This window comes from Bombyx mori, chromosome 25, assembly GCF_030269925.1.
Source record: "Bombyx mori chromosome 25, ASM3026992v2".
Taxonomy (NCBI): Eukaryota; Metazoa; Arthropoda; class Insecta; order Lepidoptera; family Bombycidae; genus Bombyx; species Bombyx mori.
In genome coordinates this window covers 107641-135416 of record NC_085131.1, presented here as the reverse complement: position 1 = coordinate 135416, position 27776 = coordinate 107641, and positions in this window count along the sequence as shown.

Below are 27776 nucleotides of genomic sequence, written 5' to 3'. Positions count from 1 at the left end.
TGGAAAAAGTAGAATTCTGTCAGCGCAAGGTTGGGCGAGTACTTACGAGATGACGCAAAACTTCCAACCGTAACTGTTGTGGCATACAGCCTATTAATATACCTATTAATATAAATGTGATAATTGCGATAGTGTGTTTGTATAGATGTTTGTTTAATCCGATACACTATCTCTAGTATTAGACTCTAGCTCTAGCACCAGGAACAGACTTAAATCTGGTAACCTAATCCATACTTCTGTCTGCTGAGTTTCTCTTCGGACTTCTGATCGGGTAGTAGATGCATTCGCTAAGCAACTGCCCTTGAGCTGATGAGCTGAGGTCACTTTCTGAGGTGCTTGGGCACCTGTTAGCAGTCTCACTCCTCCTGGTTGAGTCCGTACTCGCCCACTTATCCTGGTTAAACTGGAAAGACCTCCGCGCCAAAACCCTTCCTAAAAAAATAATCATAATAGTAACTGTTTGTATGTTTATTTGTCCTTTTTGCACGTTGAAACAAAGCAACGGATTGACATGATTTTTTAATGTGATAGTATTAGGTCGGAGCAGGAACGTAGGTTTCCTTTTATTCCGAATAAAATTCTCATGCCCTCGGGAAACTATACTCATTTCATCGACAACGGGAGTGAAGACGTAAGTTACAGCTAGTAAACAATAAAACAAAATATGCAGGTAACCAAACTTATCACCATACGGATAAAAATCCCTATAAGTAGTATCGCGTCGGTCAATGTCGGCGTCGCGTGTCGGTGTCGGCCAAGCTGTGTCGCAGATATGTTTCAATTAGAAGCGACACGGTCTCTGTGACACTGCGATCCTGATACCTTATTATGTTTTTTTTTTTTTTTTTTTTTTTTTTTTTATGATTGAAAGATTACTGGTGGCCCGGAGGCCTTTCCAGCTTCACCAGGACAGGTGGGCGAGCAAAGGCTCAGCCAGGAGGGGGGGATTTGCTAACAACTGCCCGAGCGCCTCCGAAGGAGACCTAACAACTCAAGAGCAATTGCTTCGCGTATGAATCTACTACCGGATCGGAATCGCGACCCACTGAGAAGATCCGGCGAGAAACTCAGCGGGCTGATGCATGGGTTAGGTTGCACGTCGACCTCTTTGTCGAGTTCGACGAGTACGGTTACCGAGGTTCCTCAGCCTGCTCCTAGTGTTAGAGCTGAAGGTATCTAATGCAAGAGTTATTGGATCTGATGGATCCGTAAGGACGTGTCTAGGGCGACGACGGTGACTTGCTCCTGCGTGATCAGGATTCGGGGAGTAATCAGCGGCGGCAACGATAAGGCGATTATCATGACGCATAGCCTTATCGAAGTAACGTTCCGACACTAACTTCATGTGTTTGCGGATCGATTCGAGGCCCAGGTCGTCGTGAAGGTCGACGTTCCTCACGAACCACGGAGCCCCGACGGCTAACCTGCAAAAGCGGGATTGCAGGGATTGGAGGGTGTCTATGTGTGTGCGGGCCGCGTGAGCGAACACCACACTCGCGTAAGTCATGACGGGCCTTATGCAAGTTTTGTAAAGTGTCACCTTGTTCCGAAGGGACATTTTACTCCGCTTACAGATCATGGGATAGAGTCTACCGAGAATAAATGCGGCACGGTCACGGACTGTTTTTATATGCGGACGGAATGTCATGGATGCATCCAGGGTTACTCCCAGGTACTTGACCTTCCTGGTCCAGGGTATAGGTTGGCCGAAGAGGGTGATCGGGGGTGTGATATTTCTCCTCCTAATGCGGGAGGAAATAAGCGGAGAGTTTCCCCTTTGAAATAACACTGCTGTGCTTTTCGCTGGGTTGATGTCTATGCGCCATTTTCGGAACCACTGTCCGAGGGTTAACGCTGCACTCTGGAGCTTACTCGCGATTAGGGACTTGTTTCTACTTGAGTAGTAAACGGTTGTGTCGTCAGCGAATAAGGCTAGCTGGGTCGGCGGCGACCGGGGAATATCATTGACAAATAAACTAAATAGGAGCGGAGAAAGAACGGAGCCTTGCGGGACTCCAGCCGTGAGTGGTCGCGGGGAGGAGCGGGTTCCCTCTACTCGATATCGAAAAGAGCGGTTAGACAAGAAGTCCCGTATGATGAGCACGAGACTATCCGGTACGCCCATGTTGAAAAGTTTGAAAATCAAACCGTTGTGCCAGACTTTGTCGAACGCATTTGCGACGTCGAAGAAGAGGGCTCCCGTGTAGATCGGTTTTGGTCGGTTAAGTCCCACGAGAATGTGCTCCGTGAGGCGGTGCACCTGTTGTACGCATGAGTGATTTGCACGGAATCCGAATTGTTCATCGATGAGAATGCCCTTTGATGAGACGAAGTCTCTGAGGCGTTTGTAGAGCAGACGCTCATACAGTTTGCCTAGAGACATGAGGAGGCTAATCGGGCGGTAGCTCGTCGGATGATTTTTTGGTTTACCGGGTTTATGTATGCCGATAACGTCCGCTTCTTTCCACACCGCGGGAAAGATACAGTTAGCCATAGCGGCATTAAAAATAGATGCCAACATCACGATGAGTTGGACGGGTAAAAGTTTAATAACACGGTTAGATATACCGTCGGAACCGGGAGCTTTGCGAGGACGTAGGTCTTTGATCAAATCTTTAACTTCCATCGGGGTGACGGGTGGTAACGCATCCAAGGGTGGCAAGGAGGCTCTACGTTCTACCTCACTGTCTACTAATTCTACATGAACAGGGTCCACGGATTGAGTGCTGGGCGTGCACTGGGTTTGCAATGTATCGGCCAGCAGCTCTGCTTTTTCGTCATCATCGAATGCCGCGAGTCGGCCCGAGGGGCCTACGAGGGGGGGCATAGCTACTACCGTATCCGATTTGAGAGTACGAGCTAAGCGGTAGTAAGACCTTTGAGAGGGCGCGAGTCCTTCTAAGAAATCAGACCATCTGGCATCTCGGACTTCGGCGATGCGAGACTTTACGTCGCGTTGTAGGGCACGCATTCGAGTACGATTTTCCACGGTAGGATACCTATCGTAAGCGCGGATCGAGGCGTTCTTAGCTCTAAGGAGTTCCCTAATATCGTCAGGCAATTTGAAGCGGTGAAGGAAGTCCTCCGCTACAACTTGCTTCGATGACCTATCTAATGTCGAGGTGATGTGTGACGTTAAGATGTCTATGGCTTCAGCGGTATCCTGAGGAGACGGGGTAGAGTCCGGGCTAAACGGGAGCGATGGTGGATCAGATTCAGCCAGGCTAATGCCCAGCGTGTGCCAATCCACCACTGTCCTCGTGACGGGAACGGAATCAGGAGCGCGACCGAGTTTCAAAATGACGGGACGGTGGTCTGAATCTAACTCTGAAACTACTTCGATCGAGTGTAAGCGCAGAGTAACGTTTTTTAATAACGCTATGTCGAGTATATCCGGGCGATGCGCGATATTTAGCGGGTAGTGAGTCGGGGTTAGCGGAGCGATGATATCGAAGGCGAGATCATCGACTAACGCGTCGAGCCGCCTGCCATTAGGGGTTGTGGTATGTGAGTTCCACCTGATGTGTTTACAATTTAGGTCGCCCGCCAGAATGACAGAGCTTCCCATGCCAAGTAGCGCCTCGATATCACTGCTTAGAACGATCTTATCCGGAGGAAGATAAACGGACGCGATAACGATCGGCGCGTGACCCGTCAGTGAGATTCGGCACACTGATGCTTCGATGTTAGCGAGCGCGGGAGGATCGAGCGGGACGCAATGCAGGGCTCTTCTATAGTAAATGACGGTACCACCACCACACCTTATTATGTATACGATCACCATCCGACATCGCAATTGCCGCAGTGTTTGTTCCCTGTGTTCCCCGCGAGCCGCCACTGTCGCATAATTTTTAAATCAAATCTCATTTTATACTTCCATATTGTTTTGTAACATTGAAAACCCCTTTAACTAATAACACATTCATAACAAATTTATTCCATTCATACAGATGGCATTGATAATGCGAATTGTTTAAAGATTTCGCGCCCTACATATTACACACACCATTAGTGTTTCAGTATATTTGGAAGATATCGCTGGAATTAGATACGTGAAAATTAAGTTGCTGTAAATGTAAACAGGAGTTTGTCAATAAATACATATTTTGGTTTATCAACGGATCCAAAATTCGTTAGGAGTTGGGACGAGCAAACTGAGATTTAACTTAGTTTTTAATAAAATGTAATCCGAGATTAATTTCGAAGCAATTGTGAAAAATATTTATCCTGACATGGGATGTAAATGAAACATTATACTTGAATCGTATTTCTATACAAGTTGTTAATTCCTATGAAGCACTGCAACAGCTATCGAATTGTTATTAAGTTACACAATAGGTCTGGATGACCACCGGACCGGCGGTCATTTGTCTCGATCGGTTATCGATGACGTTATCACAACGATCACGACTTATCACCGGCGACGAGATGATCACGCTCCATCACTATCATGGAACCAATTTGTCTACGGAACCAAACAATTCTTCAATTTAATGATACGTTTTATTACTTGTGAGTAAATTGAGTTAAGTACTTTTTTATTTTGTATATAAATTTGGCTGGCGATCAAGATCAAGGGTTCATTGTGTTCAAACCTAATTTACATAAAAAACCCAGAATAAACAAAGTATAAGTGCATCTACACTTTGAAAGTGCTTTAGACCTTTTAAGGGGCGTCAGCGTCGTCAGCTCAGGGCCCACCGTTTAGCCAGCCGACACCACAGCATGGATTTTGAAACATAAGGATGGAGTGTGGGTCGCACTGATCAAATGACACGACGCTGACGTGACGTTCACAAACTTCACTAGTACTCAGGGATGTTTGTACATGTGTTGCGGTAGGCAGCGGCTTGGCTCTGCCCCTGGCATTGCTGAAGTCCATGGGCAACGGAACCACTCACCATTAGGTGGGCCGTGTACTCGTCTGCCTACAAGGGCAATAAAATAAAACATTTTTACCGTATAACAAATATTAAAAAAAAAACAAAATTCAATGAGAGTCTCCTGGTCAATTACAAAGCTCATGCTGTACTGCTCGATAGATTGATTCCATGATCAGAAACAGTCGAGAGCCAGTCGAGTGTAAGTGTAAACATATTGGAAGTGATGGGTGGCTAAGTCACGTGAGCACGTTCGCCGACGAACTTAGATACATACACTAGATGAATAAGATTTTTTATATGTTTTCCGCTGCGTGGCGTTCCGTAACAGTGGTATAACACACATCTCATTACCTACATGAAAATCTGTTTGAATTTCCACACCCAGTCGCCTGTCTACTTGCTATCACTACAGAGGGTCTACATTTTTCCGCTCTTTGCGAATAATCAATCATTGGCAAATCGTTGCACACTACGAACACTAGACGATGACCGAGCTTTATTCGGTATTTTTTTGTTGTGTGTTTATTTGTGTAATTGTGTTTATTTAGAAATTATATTTAAATACGAATGACATTGATAAAATGATGAAATATTCCAAGATCGTTTAGGCATTTTTAAGCGAACACGTGAGTTAAAAAGACACAAATAATATAAATAAACATTTCCATTTCTTGGTCTAACCTTAAACCACGCTTAACAACGCCATCTGCTGAAATAGCTTTAGTGTTATTGTGTCTTTAAAGCAGTTAGTTGCTCTCAATTATGAAAAATAGTATTATTATTCGCCAATAGATTTCGGGAAGAGTCATAGAGTTGATAATCGATAAAGTTGATTATTGGAAACACGAATAAAACAACATTTTCTGAAAATAAATCGTAGCTAGATCGATTTATTGCCCCCGAAATCCCCTGTATACTAAATTTTATAAAAATCGTTCGAGCGGTTTCCGAGATTCAGATTATATAATATATACAAGAAAGGTATAAGATATTTTAACATACCTAATTGTATTTTCTTTGTTTTGCGTGCTAACCGCCGCTCACTGTCACGATGTTGTCGGACAATGTTTTCGGGGAGAGATAAGTTTGGGTTCCCGTTAGTGTATATTTCATAAAAAAACATAAAATATGCTTAAATAAATACATTAGCACGTGCGTTTAATTGATGATATATTTGTGTGAAGAAAATACGAGATCATCTGACACATGTGGTTCAACTATTACAATTAAGCTCGATGGGGAGCCTTTTGTTCATAATCTTTTTTGATTGTCCATACAAAGTTTAGCTCCAAAACAATATCATAAAGAATTATTGCGGCCCCATAGTGTCCCATGGCAACGGACAAGTGCGTCTCATCTCAATTAAGCCCCGTACACTCTGCCAACCCCATGTGAACCGTGGAGGGTAATCGTAAACAATTAACTAATCCCCCATAAGTCTGTTGATTGTCGTTTTTCTGAAACATTATCTGAGTTACGTTGATTCAATCTGCTTAGTTAATCTAAGCGTTATTACTATTAATTTAGATAGTTAAATTTAGTTCAATTAATAGAATGCTAATGGGTAAGAAATTAAAAATTAATGCAATTATTATAAGTTTTTGAAGTTAACCTATTACTATTGGTAGATGAATCATATGAAAGGATTGGTGTTAAACATTCATATTTTGCACAAATACAAATTTGCAGACAGCCCTGATCTTCTGAGCAGTAACAGATACATATATTAAGTACGGCAAGTTGAACACCCCTCTGCAATGAACACATCTCGTGACACCTGGAGGAACAACTGGCTTAGTTTTAGAATCTGGCTTTAAAACTATTCTAGCTTACAAAATATTTCAAAGAATAATATGCTTCCTCATAATACGCCCTCGTTGTGAAACGCAGCTGTGTCCACACGTCCGTGGCATTTACGGGACAATAGTATTTTTTAATCGCCACAAAAACAACAAAAGCTCGGACCCTCTCGAGCTTAAATGTAACACAAATTAAGCTTTGTTCGTTAACTTACCGTGAGTGGTTCTAACTGATATTAATTTAGAGTTTTGTTGAGAACAAAAATGTCGTTGACCTTCACATTTTGTGGACTACAGCGGTAAGTGTATAAATTAATGCCTTCAGAGTGTTTTTTCTTCCATCTTCCGCGTCGAGATGAGCGTCACATCTGCACGCTTAACATCAGATGGAGTGCGGGCTCGCTGCACGATTGCGTACTGTCCACAACAAACAGCACGTCAATAATTAACTGTACAAGCCACGAACGTCCAGTGTCGATTAGAATAACTAAATATATTTTTCGTAGATTACATTTTCAATAACCAATCGATAAATTTGAGCAGCTTTCACTGTAACGTTATTATTTTGCAGTAATGCGACTAGTTGTTTGACGGCGGCCTTCGTCTAGTATGTTCACTTACAATAAGTACTTACAGACTCGTACGGCGCGGTCCAGGCGCCGGTCTCTCTAATATGATGTAGGTGTGTTTTATTGCGTCGTGCGTGAGACAAGAACTAGTTCTTTATAATTAGTCTTAGTCACGGGAAATGGGACGGTTGAAAATTTGTAGGTAAATACGTATTTTTTTGAGAATGAATTAATTTAGAAAACTTTCAAACGCACCCTTTTTGTTATGATTCTCCCCGGACAATGAAAATACACAAATATAATTGTGTATACAATAAAACGTAAAATTTACATATTTGTGTATTTACTGTTGATGTATGTACTGCAAGTCCTCTGGTGGATACACCGGTAGATACACTATCACGCTCCCTCATACGTCGGAGTTGTCATGCTTTTGGATTGAAGTAGCCTTTATTTATTACACATCTCAGTCGCACAGTCGCGCGAGAAGTCTCCTAACAAGTCAGTATTCTCGTCGTATCGTCAATAGTGAGTTCGGATATTCCCGATCTTGCGGACCGAATGGTAAACAGTCGACGTCTAACTAGCACTAAGCACTAACAGTGCTTTTAGGTACCCCAAGCACGGTTATCGTTCTCGTCGAACCGGTCGTTTGCGATGAAGGGCTCGGCGAGTAAATTAACCCACAGACACAGTCCACTGAGTTTCTCGCCAGATCTTCTCAGTGGGTTGCGTTTCCGATCCGGTGGTAGATACTGTGAAGCACTGCTCTTGTTAGGGTTAGTGTTAATAGTCGTTTCTGCCGACCGAGAGGACTGATCCGGCGTCCTAGAGGGTGATGGGAGAGATGTGTTCCGCACTAAGCACTTCACCTTCCCCACTTTACCTTTTCATGAGTTCTGTCTCATGCGAGGTTCGGACTTGGGTTGTTTAGAGACAGGAGGTTTTAGTCAGTTCGAATCCGATATGTCCCGTCCTCCATCCCCAGTGGAGGGCGGAAGTCCGGCGATTCCCTCCAGACCAAAAAAAATGGGTTAGTGTTAGCAACGTCGTCAAGTTTGAGCCCCGTGAGGTTACGGACTTGTTAGGGTTACGCTGAAATTGTCTCTCAAGAGCATCAGCCTAGGAAGGAAAAAAGTGAGTTACGGTTTCCGGCTCTAGTTATTATCAAAGTCCTCAAAATATTCACAGTCGAATAGGTAGTGAAAGACACGGAGATCCAGTACCTCATAGATGACCGCTCCCCCTTGCTCCTCCCCTCGGCCTCCGCGTCGAGCATCACCCGTGCTGCGTCGCTAAACTAAGCCTGGAGACGGACATCGGTTCGCGCACACCGTAGGTACCTACTGCTATGTAGTTAGACACGTCCGACACAATTCGACACTCATTAATTCAAGTTAACCGTATTTTGGTTATTACTCTGGTTTTTATCTCGTTTTACTAAAGTTATTTATTATCTAGTTTAAGGCTTTTTTCATCGTTTGAGTTACTTTAATGGCCCGCCTAAAGTTAATGAGTTTTAACATTTTTAGATGTAGCTTGATTTAGTTTTGTAACTTGTTGTTTATAAGCACCGCGACATTGATATCATGAGACCAGTATAAGACATTTGTGCGAGTGAGACTAGTGCGACTAATACTCGCAGCCAGAAGGTTCCGTGTGCGAGACAGGAGAAGGGACACGTGGGATGCTCGAACGTTCAGTCCTCTGATCTCCGGGACGACGACAGCAGAGTGGCGTAGCGAATGACAGCTCTGACTAGTCCGCGGGCACCGATCGAACCCCCTCGAGGGGCGGCAGACCAAGCCTGCCGCACGGAAAGCCGAAACTGCAGCTTCCACGCTTGAAAATAAAAGTTAAATCCTACAGTCATATGAATATTGAGTTTGCCTCTTTTTGATGTCACTGCGAAACGGTTTCAAACAAACAGTTAACGTAATTGGTGTCTATTTCTAAATCAAAAGGTTTTTTTTATTACAGAGACGGCTGAACAAACTCACGGCCCACCTGCAGCCGGTAGCTTGATAACCACCAGAAAGTGGTCACCAGAGCCCATAGAGATCAGAACGTGAATGCCGCATCCACCTTGAGACTTGAAGAAATTCTCCCAATCCTTCAGTAATTGGGTAATGCAGTTACATATATTACAAATTTTCGTGGTTTGTTTTAGCCACACGATGTTATTCCGTCAGCGTGGAAGTCAATCTTGATCGATATATTTGTACCTGCTTGGAATTCGAATGCACCGGGCGTCTGTCCCTTGTCTGCACACAACTTGATTTTTTCCGTGTAAGCTGCTATTTTGATTTGTAATTTTTGTTCGTAAAGACGAATGAAGATATTTGTTGAACTCAAATACGATACAAATGATGTCTTACATAGCTGGTGGTTACGTGCGTTATGTTATATTAATTACACATCCGTCCTTGTAAATCGCTAGTAAAAAGAAAGGGACACGGGTATGTGCCTCGCTTCAGTCGCTCAGACCAACCACCACATGTGTACTACAACAAGTTGAACATAATATTATAATTGTGCTCGTCGTGGATAATTTTAAAATTTTACACTTTTTCTCAACAAGAAATTTCTGTGAGTAATTATGGAGTCATGTAGAATAAATATTGCAAAAAATAACTTATATTAAATTTGTCAGAGCCACTTATGTTATTATTGCTGTAGACCGAAAGAGTATCTTACTTCTCTTATTGTCTTCACAGACGCTACCCGCCTGCCTCTCGCCTCGAGACGCCATTGTTGCCATATCGTTTGAAGGTTTTCTTTTCGTTCAGTCCTGGAGCTATCATTGCTTCGGGCCGATTGCCCTATCGATAGAAATACTGTTGCTCATAAACAGTCAACAATGCTAAATAATATTCAAGCCATCGCCTATCAGTAAGGACACCAGTTCTAGAAATGAAATGAACAATAACAGTATATTATGGTAATAATTACGAGTGGAAGCAGCATTGAATGCGGCGGCCGCAGTCGTGGTACTGTTCTCCGCGCACGGTGCAGCCGTGCGACCGGTCGCAATCATGTAATTATATCATTCCTTTGCGGAGAAATCAGACGCAATTCGCTATAAGATTTATCGCAAATGTTTTTTTCCTAGATCGGCGCGATTTATCTCGCACGAAGCTCTGCGCTCTCTCACTGAAGATTCATTGCTTTTATTGTTGTAAAGGGACTGGCGGTCCGCCTGGTTTATAGTAAGGGTAATTTGTTGAGGCATAAGAAACTCTTTAACTTCCTAAGGTTTCAAATTGAGCTGTAAATTTTCATCGGAAACGTAGCAGAACAGAATCTTGATTGACTTGATTGAGATACACACGACCGCTCGCGTGTGTCCTCAATCAACGAATTGCGAACTTCACTCTGCACATTCAAAATTAATAGTAAAACTGTATTAGTACTAATACGTCTAGCCTACGAGTATATATCTCTCAGTTACCTCTCAGCCTACGGAAGCCATTGAAACCTATTTACCGCACCTCAAAAGTTATAAGGTGCCTTTCGGAGTTTGCCAATTCACCATAACCTATTCATAAAAATGGCTAGTTAACTTATAAATTAATGAATGAAGGCAGTATTTAAGTCTAGTTCGGTGAGATCGTGCGTCGTGCGGCGTCGTGCGGCGTCGTGTGGCGTCGTGCCGCGTCGTGTTGCCGACATTAACTTAATTAAACTAATGAATTAGATTAACGGAGCGTCGTCCCTGCGATGTGGACGAATTCATTATCGTCCGAACGGTTTATTAATAACTGTCGATTTGAGCAGCGAGGTCGGCGGGGAGCTCACGGGGCTCCGAGGGGGGTCCGGAGGGGTCACGGGGGTGTCTGCGAGGTTGTACACACTCTACGTGAACCATTACAGAGACTAGGAAATGATTTTTAAATGAAAATTTTTGAATTTTGTTTTGTGGTGATGAACTCGTAAATTTTTTACTTATTCTGAGAAATACACATTGGAAATGTTTAGGCCACACAAAAAGTCAGGATTTGTTTAATATATTACTTCACAAATTCTTATAAGAGACATACCACTTTCTTTTTATATATTTTAGCAATAGTACATAAGTTGTGATTTTATTATATTACCCAGCATTTAAAATATATAAATCCGCAAACTGTCATCACACATCACAATGTCGTATCGTTTGTGAGCGCGTGCGTCGTAAGGTCGAGTACTCACAAGGCGCGCGTTGTCGCGCATCGACACAAATGGGTTTATTACTGAACTCATTAATTTTAATTATAGATACCGATACCGTTCAATTTGATTGGACTATAATTAAAAAAAAATCACTTCATTGAACCAGAACGATTTGGTTCTGATCTTATTTTGTCCTGCTGTAATATTATCTGACTACAGAAATACTTAGATTGGTAACTTGGCGAAGTCGAGTAAATATAGTAAGGGTTAAAGTATGAAATTGCCGATTTATTGTAATAGGTACATCAAATTGACATAGAGCCTTCATGGTTTGAGATTATTGAGTGAAACTTTTTTCAAATGGTACCTATGAGATTCTTCTTTTAAAAAATGTGCATTTGAGTATCGACTTTCAGTTGTTTTTTTTACTCAGCTTAGACAAGAAAGATGGATACTTCGAAAATTCAAGTGATTTTTGAAAACAAGTTCCGATGCGGAACTAATGCTGCAGAAACAGCTCGCAATATCAATGTTACGTTCGGAGAGGGGACTGCTAATGAACGCACCGTGCGATTTTGGTTTAAACGCTTTCGTGATGGAAATTTTGATTTGAAGAATGAACCACGCGGAAGGCTGCCCACACGTGTGAATAACAATGAATTGAAAGAGATGGTGGAAGCCGATCCGAGCCAAACTACCCAGGAATTAGCGACATGGCTTAACGTTACCTTACCAACAATGATAGCAAAACTTGCAGTGCAACAGCCCCGACTCATGAATCGATCTTCATCATTATTGCTCCATGACAACGCGAGGCCTCATACAGCACGAGAAGCCGTTTTAACTCTACTGGAACTGTAATTAGAAACCATTCGTCCCCCTCCGTATTCACTAGATCTTGCTCCAACGGACTACCATTTTTTTCGTGAATGGACCCTTTTCTACGTGATAAAAAGTTTTCTTCCCAGGAGGCAGTACACAATGCTTTCACACAGTTTGTAGAATCTAGATCACCAGAGTTCTATTGCAAAGGCATAAATGACCTTCCTTTTAGATGTTAGCAATGTACAGAAAATAATGGTAGATATTTTGATTAAATAAATATGTTAAGTGAAAAAAAAAAACGAGTTTCAGTACAAATCGGCAATTTCATACTTTAGTCCCTTATGTTTATATGTATGTAATATGAATGTATATAAGTGTTACCATACAATTACAAGTACATACATACGTCATAAACCAATATTAGATCGCGTCGGACTCACGACGACTCGGACGACTGCTCGTGTGTTATTGATGATTCAGTCTCTGTGTTCACGCAACAGGCCACACGCTTTTTACGATTCATCAATTAAATGTCGAGTGACGATTAACAAGTGTGCGAACCCCGAGCTTCAAACGACTCCTAAAGAATTTCATGGTGTTTTTAACGTTTTGGCCTAAATCGATCGCCTAAGCTACTTAAAAGGGAAATTAGGCAATGTGATTCGGTCCGTGGAGATCATGGGCGGCCGTGTGTTGTCGGCCTGATACCGGCGGCTGCGCTTCCTGAGTATTTGTAACTATACGGTGTTCAGAGCAGCGTATTGTGATGACGGCCGGTAAGTAATTGCTGGTCGTACGGCACAGTGAGAGGCCGCACGGGCACGGTCCACCATCCAGGTTATTTCGACCGCAAAGCAGTGATGCATCCCGGTTCCATAGTTGGTATATAATAAAAATTTCGAATTGAGACTTCGGTCCCTTCATCGACGGCACTCCGGCAAGGACTTCGAATCAGTTGAAACACAACCTTGTTTACCTACATCTATAACAAAAAGAGTATCATAATTGGAGCATCTGGAGATATTGAATCTTTAGGAAATTAACAACTTGTATTGTATGACCGTGGGATCAAGCAGGGTGCTTCGTCGCCGGTTGTATTTGAATGGAATGAAAACTGAATTTAATTAAACTCATGTAATTGAGAGTATTTATCACTCAAGTGTGACTGAGGGATGCGCAGGCTTCGACTAGCGTTCATATATTTGATACCGTCCGATTACAGCTGTTAATGTCATTGTGTGCTGGTCTGCTTGAGGCCCGCACAGCGCGTGGAGTATGGTGACCGTGATTTCAAGACAAGTCTTGATTTCCTTTGCTCACGACCGTCATGACGTAAATAATAAAAAACTCGTAAATTATAATATTATTTAAAAAAAAGATCCTCTAGGTCTCAATAAAAAACTGATTGTTCTGTTTTTAAATTTCAAGTGCAACAAACGGACGACATCCACATATTTACGTATGTATGTAAATATAAGAGCGTGGCGAAGTCCGCTTGCCATCCTTATTTACAAAAGTTAAGATCAATAGCCAAATAAATCGTATCATTAACAGTGTAATACGCATTATTCGCCGAATCCCGCCAGAAAAATATCCAATATCATTTTTGCCATCGCACTTTTAATTTGAATAAACTTTAGAAATAAGACGCCCTCAAACCCGAAATTACGTTTTATCTTAATTGTTAAAATGTTTTACACAATCACTTATACAAACAATTCATTAGAACTAGGAGAAATGTTGATCTGTGGAATAGCATTCGTGGATCATGGCATTGTTCGTCGGTCGCGGAGAGAGCGCGGGCGTCGATGTAGCGATGCAGCGATATCGACGCGATTTATTGCGCGGTCTGGACCTGCCTTAATTACCGTCGGTGGTCACGCGCTGCGCTTACCCCTTTTTGGTGGTGAACAGTACTCCGGTAATGGGGTTGATGTAGATGGTAATTACCTGGCTTGTTAGCAGCAATAAGTTTGGTCCTTAATGGACACGAGAACGGTAATGTGAGGTTAAGCTGTACGCATTCGATTATAATGTACTGTGAGTTAATTATATTTCTAGTAGGTGGATACCTACGTATGGAATTATGTGATTTTTCCTTCTTAAAAATACGAGATTTTACTTTTTTTTGTTGGTAAAAATGCAAAATATAAATAAAGGAATTAATAAAGGAAAACATAATTGAAGCACTCACTACACATTGTTTTTACAAGCTACGATGATAAGATGAACTCCTGGCCCACCGGCTATTGAGCAGTTCCTAGAAGTAATCGGCTGCAATGTTGACGTGAAACTAACCATGAAACTCCTGATTGACTTTGACGTGGCATTGAACACTTTAATGTAATCCGCCGCGCAGACTCCTATGGGACCGGAACACAAAACACATGCACAGTAGGGGCATGCAGCTGGGGAAGTCAATAGCATCTCCGAACTGGTGATCTCGGTTCTCACCCTCGTCTGCAGAGCGCGGTGGCTGTAGTGCATCAGTGCAGTACTCACTCTACCTTTCGTGCCTTAATTACCAGCTTAAGGAATAGAAGTTCATAGGGCAAATTTGATGAGCAAAGCTACATCGGCTCACTCAGAGCCCATTCCTAATACAAAACGAACAGTTAGAAAACCTCTAATGGTCACTGAGTGAACTAATAATAAGTAAACAGATCTAGAGAAGGCGTTGACACGAACATAATTCTGATTATTCAAATAAACACCGGGGAATATTAGTTGGGCGTCACGCACGCGGGTCGCCAGTTAACTCACCACTTGTTCACCTCAGTATGTAATCGGTAGTCGCTGTAAATCACGGATTACACTCGTACGCTCGTATCTCGTGTGTGGACAAACTATTGTCGACAATTAATCGAGTTTCTCAAAATAATTTTAATTATATAGAGCTGTTAGCTGGGAATCTCGTAGAAACAAGCTTGGATTTTCAAATAAGATTTTAAATTATTGTATCTGATATCAATAAACGTTTTGTCAATAGAAGTATGGGAAACTTCGATTACACGGCCAATTGATGAGAATGAACCGAGATAGGCATTTGATTTAAGGATATATTTGATTTGATGGTTTATATACCCACTTAAAGGACAGATTAGAAACAAAAGCAAAATCAAATGCAGTAATTTCGTAGTTATTTCGTAGTACTGCGATAGATATTATTCTCCACGTAATCGGTAAGCGAATTATTATATTTGGCAACAAATTGTGTCTTCTACATAGTTAGCGTCTGTCGTTTGAGGAGTATATTCTTTTGTATCACCTCTAGGTACATATCGACTCGAGCCCAAACTCTGCAATGCATCATAACTCGGAGCTTAACACGCGAACAAACGATTACAATAAATCGTGATCGAAGAGCCGCGCTCAGTAATTATTGTGACAAGACGTGGTAAGGGATTACCGGGATGCATTACACGTCTTACCTAATGCTTGGACATCGACTAATTGATGGCGTTGACCGATCAGCATGGATGGTGGTGTTCGCCACGCACTGTGAGGTCAAAGAGGCAGCGGTACGATAGGCAGCGGCTTGGCTCTGCCCCTGGCATTGCTGAAGTCCATGGGCGACGGTAACCACTCACCATCAGGTGGGCTGTGTGCTCGTCTGCCTACAATGGGCAATAAAAAAATTTGGAAGATTGCCATCGCTTCTTCTAAGCATAAATACACTTACTAATCAAGTTCCCCTTCGATTGACGTTAGAATTAACTTTACACTTGTCATCGCCCCTGCCCAGGAGAGAGGAGCTTATAGAGCCATCCGCACCTAGAGCAGCAGTCCTGACACAAGTAGAATTCGTACATGATGACACGGCGAGGCCGGTGTGACTGTTGGCCAGTTACTTCTACCGCGGGAGCCTTTACGTCAACACAGAAACCAGATGTGTAGATCCTCACTACGACACAGAATCGAACTTGAGCCGTTACAATATTATCGTCATGTCAGTAACCAGTAGACGGACTTTTATGGTTTCGTGTTTAAATAGTCTATTGCCTTAGCGATGCTTTAGCCCGTGAGTCATGTTTCTGCTTCTTGTGCTAGTTGTGTCTGTACGTCCCAGGTCCTGGGGATGGCTCTTGAGCCATCGTACAATAAGTAGACGGACGATAATTTTTGTAGAACACTTTTATTGCGCTTTATGGATGGCGGGATCATGGTCCGCCTGGTTTTAAGTGATACGAGTGATACCTTACTTTGTGTATTTCTATCGCGAAGCAGTAATGCGTTTCGGTCGGAAGTCTAGGGCAGCCGTTGTACTGTTACAAGTGAAACTTCGAACTCATGTCTCAAGGTGGGTGGCGGCATTAACGTTGTTGATGTGCATGGGTTCCGATGACCACTTAATACTAGGTAGGTCATGAGATTGTCTCCCATTCCGATAGAGGCACCCGTCACGTGCGGACGTGCTCATCGTCCACTCGATCGCCCGGTCTTTGTTCGCCCGGCTTTTGTTAGCCCGGCCATTGTTCGCGCGGCCTGTGTTTGTGGTACATCTGCCGACTAAGTGCTCTTTCTGGAAGTTTTTATTTGTTTTGTTTCCTTTTGTTGTTTCTGTGTTCGTGGTACATCTGCCGACAAAGTGGTTTCCTGCAAGTATTTATTTGTTTTGTTTCTTTTCGTAATTTCTGTTTTGTTGTGCTTTTTCTTTGTCCTGTAGTAATCGCGCCGCATTGCCACCTGTGTTCAATAGAACCGCTCAGGTCCGAGAAGTTGGGGCCTCGCCGCAAGGCGAGTGTTTTCAAGACCCGGGGCCGCCCCACCTGGGTACTCAGCGATCATGGACGCTGTATTCGCGGAATTCCTCCGACTTCGCCACCCACAGCTCGCCTCGGAGTTTTTGGCCTTCAAGGCCAATCACACTGCGAGCCCTCTCGAGGACTCCGCCGCGCTCGCTGCTCCTGCGTCGCCTGTACCTGCGTGCAGAGCTTCTGCATTGAGCACCGCAGCCTCTGTCGTGCCTGCCGCTCCCGTGTCGCCTATACTGGCGAGAAAAGCTGCTGCGTCGTCCGCCGTGACCATCGTTTCAGCTGAGCGATCATCCGCGGCCTCCGTCGCGCCCTCTAAAACACCTACACTTGCTCGTAGGTCGCCTGCACCCGCCTCCTCGTGCTCCGACTCTGACTCGGACATGGAGGTCGACCTCGTCCCCGCCTCATCGACGGATGGATTCACCCTGGTACAGAAGGGTAAGAAGCGTGCCGCGGAGTCTCGAGCTCCCGCGGCCGCTAAAATTAGCAAAGCCGTGAACGCGTCGCGCCCCCGCCCTCAGACTCCCGTTGCGCCCCCAGCCCGTGCCACTCCGTCGCCGCGTCCGGTGGCACAAAATAAAACCCAGACCCCTCCCCCGGTTATCCTTCAGGAGAAGGCAGCTTGGGATCGAGTTTGCCTGGCCCTTAAGGCCAAAAATATAAATTTCACGAATGCCCGTAACCTCGCGAACGGCATTCAAATTAAGGTTCAAACACCCGACGACCATAGGGCCCTCTCTTCTTACCTCCGTAAGGAGCGTATAAGTTTCCATACGTATACGCTCCAGGAGGAGCGCGAACTCCGCGTTGTAATACGCGGAATCCCTAAAGAGTTAGATGTAGAGCTCGTAAAAGCCGACCTGTTAGAACAAGGCCTACCAGTGAATTCTGTGCACCGTATGCACACCGGTCGCGGTAGGGAGCCATATAATATGGTTCTAGTCGCTCTCCAGCCTACCCCCGAGGGTAAGAAAATCTTTAACACACAGACCGTCTGTAGGCTCTCTGGTATCGCTGTCGAAGCCCCCCATAAAAAAGGCACTCCTAGCCAGTGCCATAACTGTCAATTGTACGGGCACTCTTCCCGTAACTGTCACGCGCGCCCCCGATGTGTTAAGTGTTTGGGCGATCACGCCACGGCCCTCTGCGCTCGCGACCAAAAAACCGCGACGGAACCGCCTAGCTGCGTCCTGTGTCGAACACAGGGTCACCCCGCGAATTACCGTGGTTGCCCCCGAGCCCCTAAAATAAATCGCCGCGTCGCCCGCCAAAACCGCCTCCGAGCTTCCGGCCCAGACATCAAAGCCTCGGCACCCTCTGCGTCGCAGGCTAAGCCAGCGTTCGTTCCGGCGGCGGTGCCCAGTGTCTCGGCCTGGGCAAAACCGCTGCCGTACACGAACACGGCTACAACTCCGTCCTCCGCGATTCGTCCCGCCCCCGCGACTCGTCCCTCTCCCGCGACTTGCCCTCCGACCGCGTCCGACAATCTCGCTTTAGCGATCGACTTCTTTCAGTCGATCAACTTTGAGCGCGTTAACGCTTTGGGCGACGCCATTCGCGCTGCCTCCACTGCACAACACTTTATCGCCGTTGTGCAGGAATACGCCGACGTATACGCGTCATTAAATACGTACGTCCTCCCCTCACTCCGCCGGTAATCAATGGCGTATATAAGTAGAATAAAGCCCCTATCCGTAACGATAGGATTTTTTAACGCTTACGGTCTCGCAAATCAACGTGATCAGGTTTCTGACTTTCTGCGTGACCACCAAATTGATATCTTTTTAGTGCAGGAGACCCTACTTAAGCCCGCGCGCCGTGACCCTAAAATCGCGAACTATAACATGGTCAGGAACGACAGGCTCTCTGCCCGTGGTGGTGGTACCGTCATTTACTATAGAAGAGCCCTGCATTGCGTCCCGCTCGATCCTCCCGCGCTCGCTAATATCGAAGCATCAGTGTGCCGAATCTCACTGACGGGACACGCGCCGATCGTTATCGCGTCCGTTTATCTTCCACCGGATAAGATCGTTCTAAGCAGTGATATCGAGGCGCTGCTCGGTATGGGGAGCTCTGTCATTCTGGCGGGCGACCTAAATTGTAAACACATCAGGTGGAACTCACACACCACAACCCCGAATGGCAGGCGGCTTGACGCGTTAGTCGATGATCTCGCCTTCGATATCGTCGCTCCGCTAACCCCGACTCACTACCCGCTAAATATCGCGCATCGCCCGGATATACTCGACATAGCGTTATTAAAAAACGTAACTCTGCGCTTACACTCGATCGAAGTAGTTTCAGAGTTAGATTCAGACCACCGTCCCGTCGTTATGAAGCTCGGTCGCGCTCCCGATTCCGTTCCCGTCACGAGGACTGTGGTGGATTGGCACACGCTTGGCATCAGCCTGGCTGAATCTGATCCACCATCGCTTCCGTTTAGTCCGGACTCTATCCCGTCTCCTCAGGATACCGCTGAAGCCATAGACATCGTAACGTCACACATCACCTCGACATTAGATAGGTCATCGAAGCAAGTTGTAGCGGAGGACTTCCTTCACCGCTTCAAATTGCCCGACGATATTAGGGAACTCCTTAGAGCTAAGAACGCCTCGATCCGTGCGTACGATAGGTATCCTACCGCGGAAAATCGTATTCGAATGCGTGCCCTACAACGCGACGTAAAGTCTCGCATCACCGAAGTCCGAGATGCCAGATGGTCTGATTTCTTAGAAGGACTCGCGCCCTCTCAAAGGTCTTACTACCGCTTAGCTCGTACTCTCAAATCGGATACGGTAGTAACTATGCCCCCCCTCGTAGGCCCCTCAGGCCGACTCGCGGCGTTCGATGATGACGAAAAAGCAGAGCTGCTGGCCGATACATTGCAAACCCAGTGCACGCCCAGCACTCAATCCGTGGACCCTGTTCATGTAGAATTAGTAGACAGTGAGGTAGAACGCAGAGCCTCCTTGCCACCCTCTGATGCGTTACCACCCGTCACCCCGATGGAAGTTAAAGACTTGATCAAAGACCTACGTCCTCGCAAGGCTCCCGGTTCCGACGGTATATCCAACCGCGTTATTAAACTTCTACCCGTCCAACTCATCGTGATGTTGGCATCTATTTTCAATGCCGCTATGGCGAACTGTATCTTTCCCGCGGTGTGGAAAGAAGCGGACGTTATCGGCATACATAAACCCGGTAAACCAAAAAATCATCCGACGAGCTACCGCCCGATTAGCCTCCTCATGTCTCTAGGCAAACTGTATGAGCGTCTGCTCTACAAACGCCTCAGAGACTTCGTCTCATCCAAGGGCATTCTTATCGATGAACAATTCGGATTCCGTACAAATCACTCATGCGTTCAACAGGTGCACCGCCTCACGGAGCACATTCTTGTGGGGCTTAATCGACCAAAACCGTTATACACGGGAGCTCTCTTCTTCGACGTCGCAAAAGCGTTCGACAAAGTCTGGCACAATGGTTTGATTTTCAAACTATTCAACATGGACGTGCCGGATAGTCTCGTGCTCATCATACGGGACTTCTTGTCGAACCGCTCTTTTCGATATCGAGTCGAGGGAACCCGCTCCTCCCCACGACCTCTCACAGCTGGAGTCCCGCAAGGCTCTGTCCTCTCACCCCTCCTATTTAGCTTATTCGTCAACGATATTCCCCGGTCGCCGCCGACCCATTTAGCTTTATTCGCCGACGACACGACTGTTTACTATTCTAGTAGAAATAAGTCCCTAATCGCGAAGAAGCTTCAGAGCGCAGCCCTAGCCCTAGGACAGTGGTTCCGAAAATGGCGCATAGACATCAACCCAGCGAAAAGTACTGCGGTGCTATTTCAGAGGGGAAGCTCCACACGGATTTCCTCCCGGATTAGGAGGAGGAATCTCACACCCCCGATTACTCTCTTTAGACAACCCATACCCTGGGCCAGGAAGGTCAAGTACCTGGGCGTTACCCTGGATGCATCGATGACATTCCGCCCGCATATAAAATCAGTCCGTGACCGTGCCGCGTTTATTCTCGGTAGACTCTACCCCATGATCTGTAAGCGGAGTAAAATGTCCCTTCGGAACAAGGTGACACTTTACAAAACTTGCATAAGGCCCGTCATGACTTACGCGAGTGTGGTGTTCGCTCACGCGGCCCGCACACACATAGACACCCTCCAATCCCTACAATCCCGCTTTTGCAGGTTAGCTGTCGGGGCTCCGTGGTTCGTGAGGAACGTTGACCTACACGACGACCTGGGCCTCGAATCAATTCGGAAATACATGAAGTCAGCGTCGGAACGATACTTCGATAAGGCTATGCGTCATGATAATCGCCTTATCGTTGCCGCCGCTGACTACTCCCCGAATCCTGATCATGCAGGAGCCAGTCACCGTCGACGCCCTAGACACGTCCTTACGGATCCATCAGATCCAATAACCTTTGCATTAGATGCCTTCAGCTCTAATACCAGGGGCAGGCTTAGGGACCCCGGTAACCGTACTCGTCGAACTCGACAAAGAGGTCGACGTGCAACCTAACCCATGCATCAGCCCGCTGAGTTTCTCGCCGGATCTTCTCAGCGGGTCGCGATTCCGATCCGGTAGTAGATTCATTCGCGAAACAATTGCTCTTGAGTTGTTAGGTCTCCTTCGGAGGCGCTCGGGCAGTTGTTAGCAAATCCCACCCCTCTTGGCTGAGCCTTTGCTCGCCCACCTGTCCTGGTGAAACTGGAAAGGCCTTCGGGCCACCAGTAAACTTTCAATCATAAAAAAAAAAAAAAAAAAAAAAAAAAAAAAGATTGTCCCCCATATGAAGTACTAAAAAAATTAAAAAAGATAACTAGATCTCATAGAAATCACAGTGAACGTCGCGATCCAAATTAGAAGGTTAGGTCGAAGTCTTAATTATGCTGGAAAACGATTATTTGATCGCCCCTGGTTTGAATGGTGGCACCCACCTGTGCGGGGCTCATGGTACACCCAACCACTAGTCATAATGTACAATTTAAAACCAAGTGTATCGATATGTCAGTGTTACCGCATACATAGAGCGCTCATGAGAGAGCTCGATTGTCATCGAGCCGCCGTAAAGTGGGATGACGCCAACATAAGGCGGGCTTTACGGCGTTTTGATGGCTCCTAATAAAATTATACAAACGTCCGGCTTACTTGTCGCGGGGCAGCTTTATATTCGATGATAGGTTCATGGGGAGAATCAAATAGTTCTTAGAGTTAATGCTTACTGGTGGTACTGAGCGGCCTCCCGACCTCGCCTCTAACCTCGCACATCGCCGGACCATCGTGAGACGTGAGGTCGACTAGCTGACCGGGGTGCGCAACTACCCGTGCGGCATCGGTCCCCACCACCGGTACTCAAGGAATTAAGAGAGACAAATATGTAGCCAACATAGAAACAAAACGGCTAGTACGAAGGCATGTGGAGGGTAGTACTAATAGCCGTAATTCAGAGAGGCGGGTCACGTAACGCTGGGGTCACCTGACTAACAGACCTACAATTTCAATTGTCTCAAGGTATATTGATCCCGGGAGTCACATAATAGTAATCCCGAAGACACATACCGACCTCGACCGAAATTCAAACCTGGAACTCATCACAGTGTCAACAGAGCTTTCAGCCAGCGGACCAACGGGCGTTATTTTGTTAATACTTTTTATTGATAAAGAAGGTTTATGATACGCCACGGTATGAACACACACCAGAGCGTCTCGTCCCTCGCAGCCCTTTCTTTCCCTTTAACGTAATTCAACATCATTACATAAGAGAGTTTATTATTTTCATGAAATTTTCACCATAAAAGAAATTTCCATGATTATACTTACAACATAATCTCAAGCGCTACATGCTGCGTCACCACATACCGTGTATGGCAACCGTTCACCATTTCTAAGTTTATATGAGGCTTCGCGGTGGTAATTGAAGGCCATTTAAGGTACTTATGGAATGCTATATGTTTACTTTTGGTTCATGATTGTAACTTATTAGGTAGAGGTACCCACCGACATTGTGAATACATTACCCAACCTCACGTGTAGCTGACCCGGCGCGCGGCGCCACCAGCTGTATTACCGTTCTGTAGCTCGGTGCTAGTCCATCGTGTTGTGAGTAGTTCGCGACCACACCACAAGCTACAAAATACCGTTACACTTATTTAATCGACGCAATTGTCAGAAATCTACAATAAATACAATTAATAATGTAAAAAATACCGCAGGCGGCTCACTTTCATCGTTAATAACAAAAAAAAATCATATTTTGAACATCAATTTAAATGTTAATAAATTAGTATTGGACAGTCGATCAAGTTCGGGCGGTGAGAGTTCGTCGAACCCGCGGCCAACAGTAATGGCTGACGTCTCGACTTCATAAAACGAGTGTTAATCATTGTGAAATGATCTAACGTTTCCTGTGCGAGTATTCGCGAACACACAGTGACATGTTTATGCACAGGCGCATCCACCGTGCCTGGCGAACTGGGAGAACAGTAAGGACGCATTCGCGCAAGGATAACGTGAACAAGCTATGTAATGAATATCGCCTAGTTTTATCCTCGCAATCACAACGAGTGCACTGAGGCATAAGCACGTGTAATACCAACGGTAATGTTACAAACAGCGCTGCTGCTGCCGCTTATTTCATCGCATGCCACCATCTAATAATGTGTTTTTTTTTTTTTTTATTGCTTAGATTGGTGGACGAGCTCACAGCCCACCTAGTGTTAAGTGGTTACTAGAGCCCATAGACATCTACAACGTAAATGCGCCACCCACCTTGAGATATAAGTTCTAAGGTCTCAGTATAGTTACAACGGCTACCCCACCCTTCAAACCGAACCGCATTACTGCTTCACGGCAGAAATAGGCAGGGCGGTGGTACCTACCCGTGCGGACTCACGATAGGTCCTACCACCAGTGATTACGCAAATTATAATTTTGCGGGTTTGATCTTTATTACACGATGTTATTCCTTCACCGTGGAAGTCAATCGTGAACATTTGTTAAGTACGTATTTCATTCGAAAAATTGGTACCCGCCAGCGGGATTCGAACACCGGTGCATCGCAACAACGAATGCACCGGAAGTCTTATCCTTTAGGCCACGACGACTTCAAAATTTCATCATTTCGACTCTCTTTCGTCGCTCCTGCAAACTTTATACATTTAATCTAAGTATATACTGTTAATAGTTGTTGGCGGATTAATATTTTAATACTGTTAATAGCTGTTGTTAATAGAGTTTGCGGATAAAATTTTTGAAACCTATGAACCGTAAAAAGTACTTCGATATAATTCATGACAAAATTATAAGGATTTATCTTTATAGATTGGTAAGGGAGTAAAAGTTAAAAAGCTACAAGTTCAATAAATATTATGGTATAAACACTGATTTCCCGAGTGCTGGGTATTGCGGCGCTGTTGCAAGCGCCGGGGTGAGGGTAGATAGGACGTTATTTATTAATTTAGTTACGATTTGTTGTGTTACTGTTCACTAGACACGTGTTGTGAATTTTCTCATTTAGATTCCGTTCGGTTCAGCTAATGAGATCTGTCGGAGATAGACTCGCGGCCCTGGGTTCATATCTCGTTAGTTTTTGCGAGGACCACCGGCAAGGAGACCAAGAAACACTCAGACGAAATAATTTGAATATGTCATATGATGTTTCTCCTGTTGTTTTTCTGTCTGCCAAGGTCTCTAACGTTAAACAATAATAAACTTAAACAATAATAATGCTTTAAGCACCCAAAGTTAACATTAAATCTGTGTTTTCTACTTAATATTAAAAACTGACAGCTTTTGAATTACATTTTTTTCTTAGGTAAAGCTGATCAATTCGTGTTATTTATTTAAAAATGTTACGAGCTGGGGCTCAGAGTAAACAAAATATCTTCGTATAAATACTGTCATGCTGGTCCGACTAACGTCATCGGTCGACAGATAGCAAACACGGAACGGAACAACCAGAAAGTCTCGAATGTTCCAGTTGTATCGAAAAGGTTCTAATCATCTGAAGTGAAGCAAAAATTAAAACTAGTAAAGTCAAAGCTACGGAGAACAGCAAAGAGAGTGCTCGAGTGGTCTGCGGGTGTTGAGCAGCTAGTTAGTGACAGTAACAGATCGGGGCATTCACCCACATCTTCGCACCAGCCCGCGAGAACCTCTCGTCTTTATGAGATAATATGACAAAACACGTATGAGATCATCCGGAACGACTCGATCTAAATAGAATAATTAACTGTAATTAATCCAGACTCACTGACTCATAATTATGTTTGGACACTTCAAATTGAGCTCGTTTGTATTGCCTTATACGTACATGTAATGCTGAGAAACTTGAACTGGTTATATCTACGCATATTCATAAGAGACTAACAGAGAAGCCGTGCAGCGTGCTTATCTCTAGCACTGCACGGCACGGCAGGGCATGGCACGGCACGCTGGAGTTGTGCAATTCAAAGCCGGAGCCAGCATGTGCAGTTGGCGCCGCACATCTTCATACTTCACGTCCATATTGCATTAAAATTACGGTTACCCTATGATTTGAAATCGGCACGTATAAATGTTTTGCAGTAAGCAAACGGGACGAGGCGCTGACTCGCCCCAAAGTACACAACATAACTGAATGACGCCATTAGGTCTTTAATATCTAAAAAGATTTTGGAGAGTTGTTTCATCGTAGAAGTCATTTGCGAATACGTGCCCAGAATACATATTACCTTGGAGACATTACATTATGGTATCTTATTTACGTTTTACATCTAACATTAAAGTAATCTCTGGTTAAATCAATAATAATAAACCACAGCGTTTTGATTCAGTTACAAAAACTTCGAAAATCTCATTAAGTATTTTACATTCAGTCAGAAAAGTATCAGGAATAGATATGGTTTTTTGTTCTTATTGTAGGACTGGCACACCTATTTTCCATTTCGGCGCGGAGTTTGAGTGGCAACTGTTACCTCGGAACTCTGGCCGGAAGATCAAATAGTAAATAAAGAATATTATTTAAGCGTTATGCGGGTTTCAAGAGAATTCAACGAAAAACGCCGGTTTGTGGAAAGAAAATTCTTGGATTTTGCACCAGAAAATACGTCTTCGTACAAATACTATACAGCTACAAACTATATTCAGCAGATATTTTATACCTGCAGCCGACTTCTTTCTTTTCTTCAACTCAGATTACCAATTCGTGACACCCTTTATCATTCCGTAGAAACTAAACGGTGAAAACTGAACTTCATTTTTTTAAAGTCAAACTTCTTTAGGCGCATGAGGGTACATTTTTTACAGAACGTCACGCAGGTATGCAACGGAAATGACATCAAACTACTATTGAAATTAAGTACGGTACCGTACTTGTCAAATGTCAGTAGTAGTAGTTGTTGTATTTTTCCAACTGGAAAGGCAAATGTATCATACCATACAGCCTAATATTTTATAATTTTTTTGTGAAAAATGTTAATAGGAATTGAAATGAAATGAAAGGAATTAGGAACATTAATCAAATAGCATGAAATTAAATTAGTCAATTCAATTGGCAAAATATTAGTCATTTACAATTTAGAAATCTAAACATAATGTGACTGTCAACACTGAGGTTTGAGATTGGGCTTTGGGCGGGAACATATCTTCCTTTTCTCCTTCCTCTAAGTCTCAGAAATCTAAAGTTTTAGATTTGTATAAATATAAGCAAGACTTATAAATTAGTTCGCCAAAGAGTTTCACTTCTAAAATGTGTTTTTTTTTAATGCTTAGTTGAGTGGACGAGCTCACAGCCCACCTGGTGTTAAGTGGTTACTGGAGCCCATAGACATCCACAACGTAAATGCGCCACCCATCTTGAGATATCAGTTCTAAGGTCTCAAGTATTCTGGAAAAGTGTTGAAAAAGGATTTTGGTAGTTGGATTATTTGTTGACGTTAGTGTATTATTTCTGAAGGAGCATACTTTCCAGATGATAAAGTACATTTGAATGAATAACGAACATTTTGTACATTATTGATCTTTTCCCGGTACTTTCTTGACAGAGTAGTATAGGTATATGTCGGCATTACGCCAGGGTTTTCACACATAAGGTATTTTACAATGAAAATACAATACAATTCTTAGTTCTTACACAATTAGCCATTTTGTGATGGTTGTAGCAACTACAACATCTTTTATACAAACAAATGTAATTACTGCGAAACAATTCACAAAATATGGCTTAGGTAACATTCACAATACATATTTTACTGATTTTTACATAACTCTGACGTTAATTTATTTTACACAAATTACGTTTAACTAATATAAACTAACATAGTTATTATCCAGCCTAATAACAGATAGCGCCAACAACATCATTGCATAAAAATTACAATACTTAATTAAATTATTACTGTTGATTATAACATATATAATTATTAATATTTATGCTTTATTATTATTATTTAATCATTTATACAGTCATTTGTGTTTTTAAACAATAATATAAACATTAAACATATTCTGAACATTTTCACATCAAAACAGTGTCTGCTAATTATTAAATATGGTAGAATAACAATTTCATCTTGCTAATAATAAATAAACAATAACATACAATAAACTAAACTATATATTATTATGTTAATTATTGCCAATAGTGGCGTTTTCGCCTGTATATACATTCCCTGTCATTATTACATGAATTTTTTTCTGAATTTTCTTTTGAAGCTATATTTTCTTTCGTTTATGTTACGTTCATTACAAAAAAAATCAGATTGGTTCTCGTTTAAGCCTTGTAAGC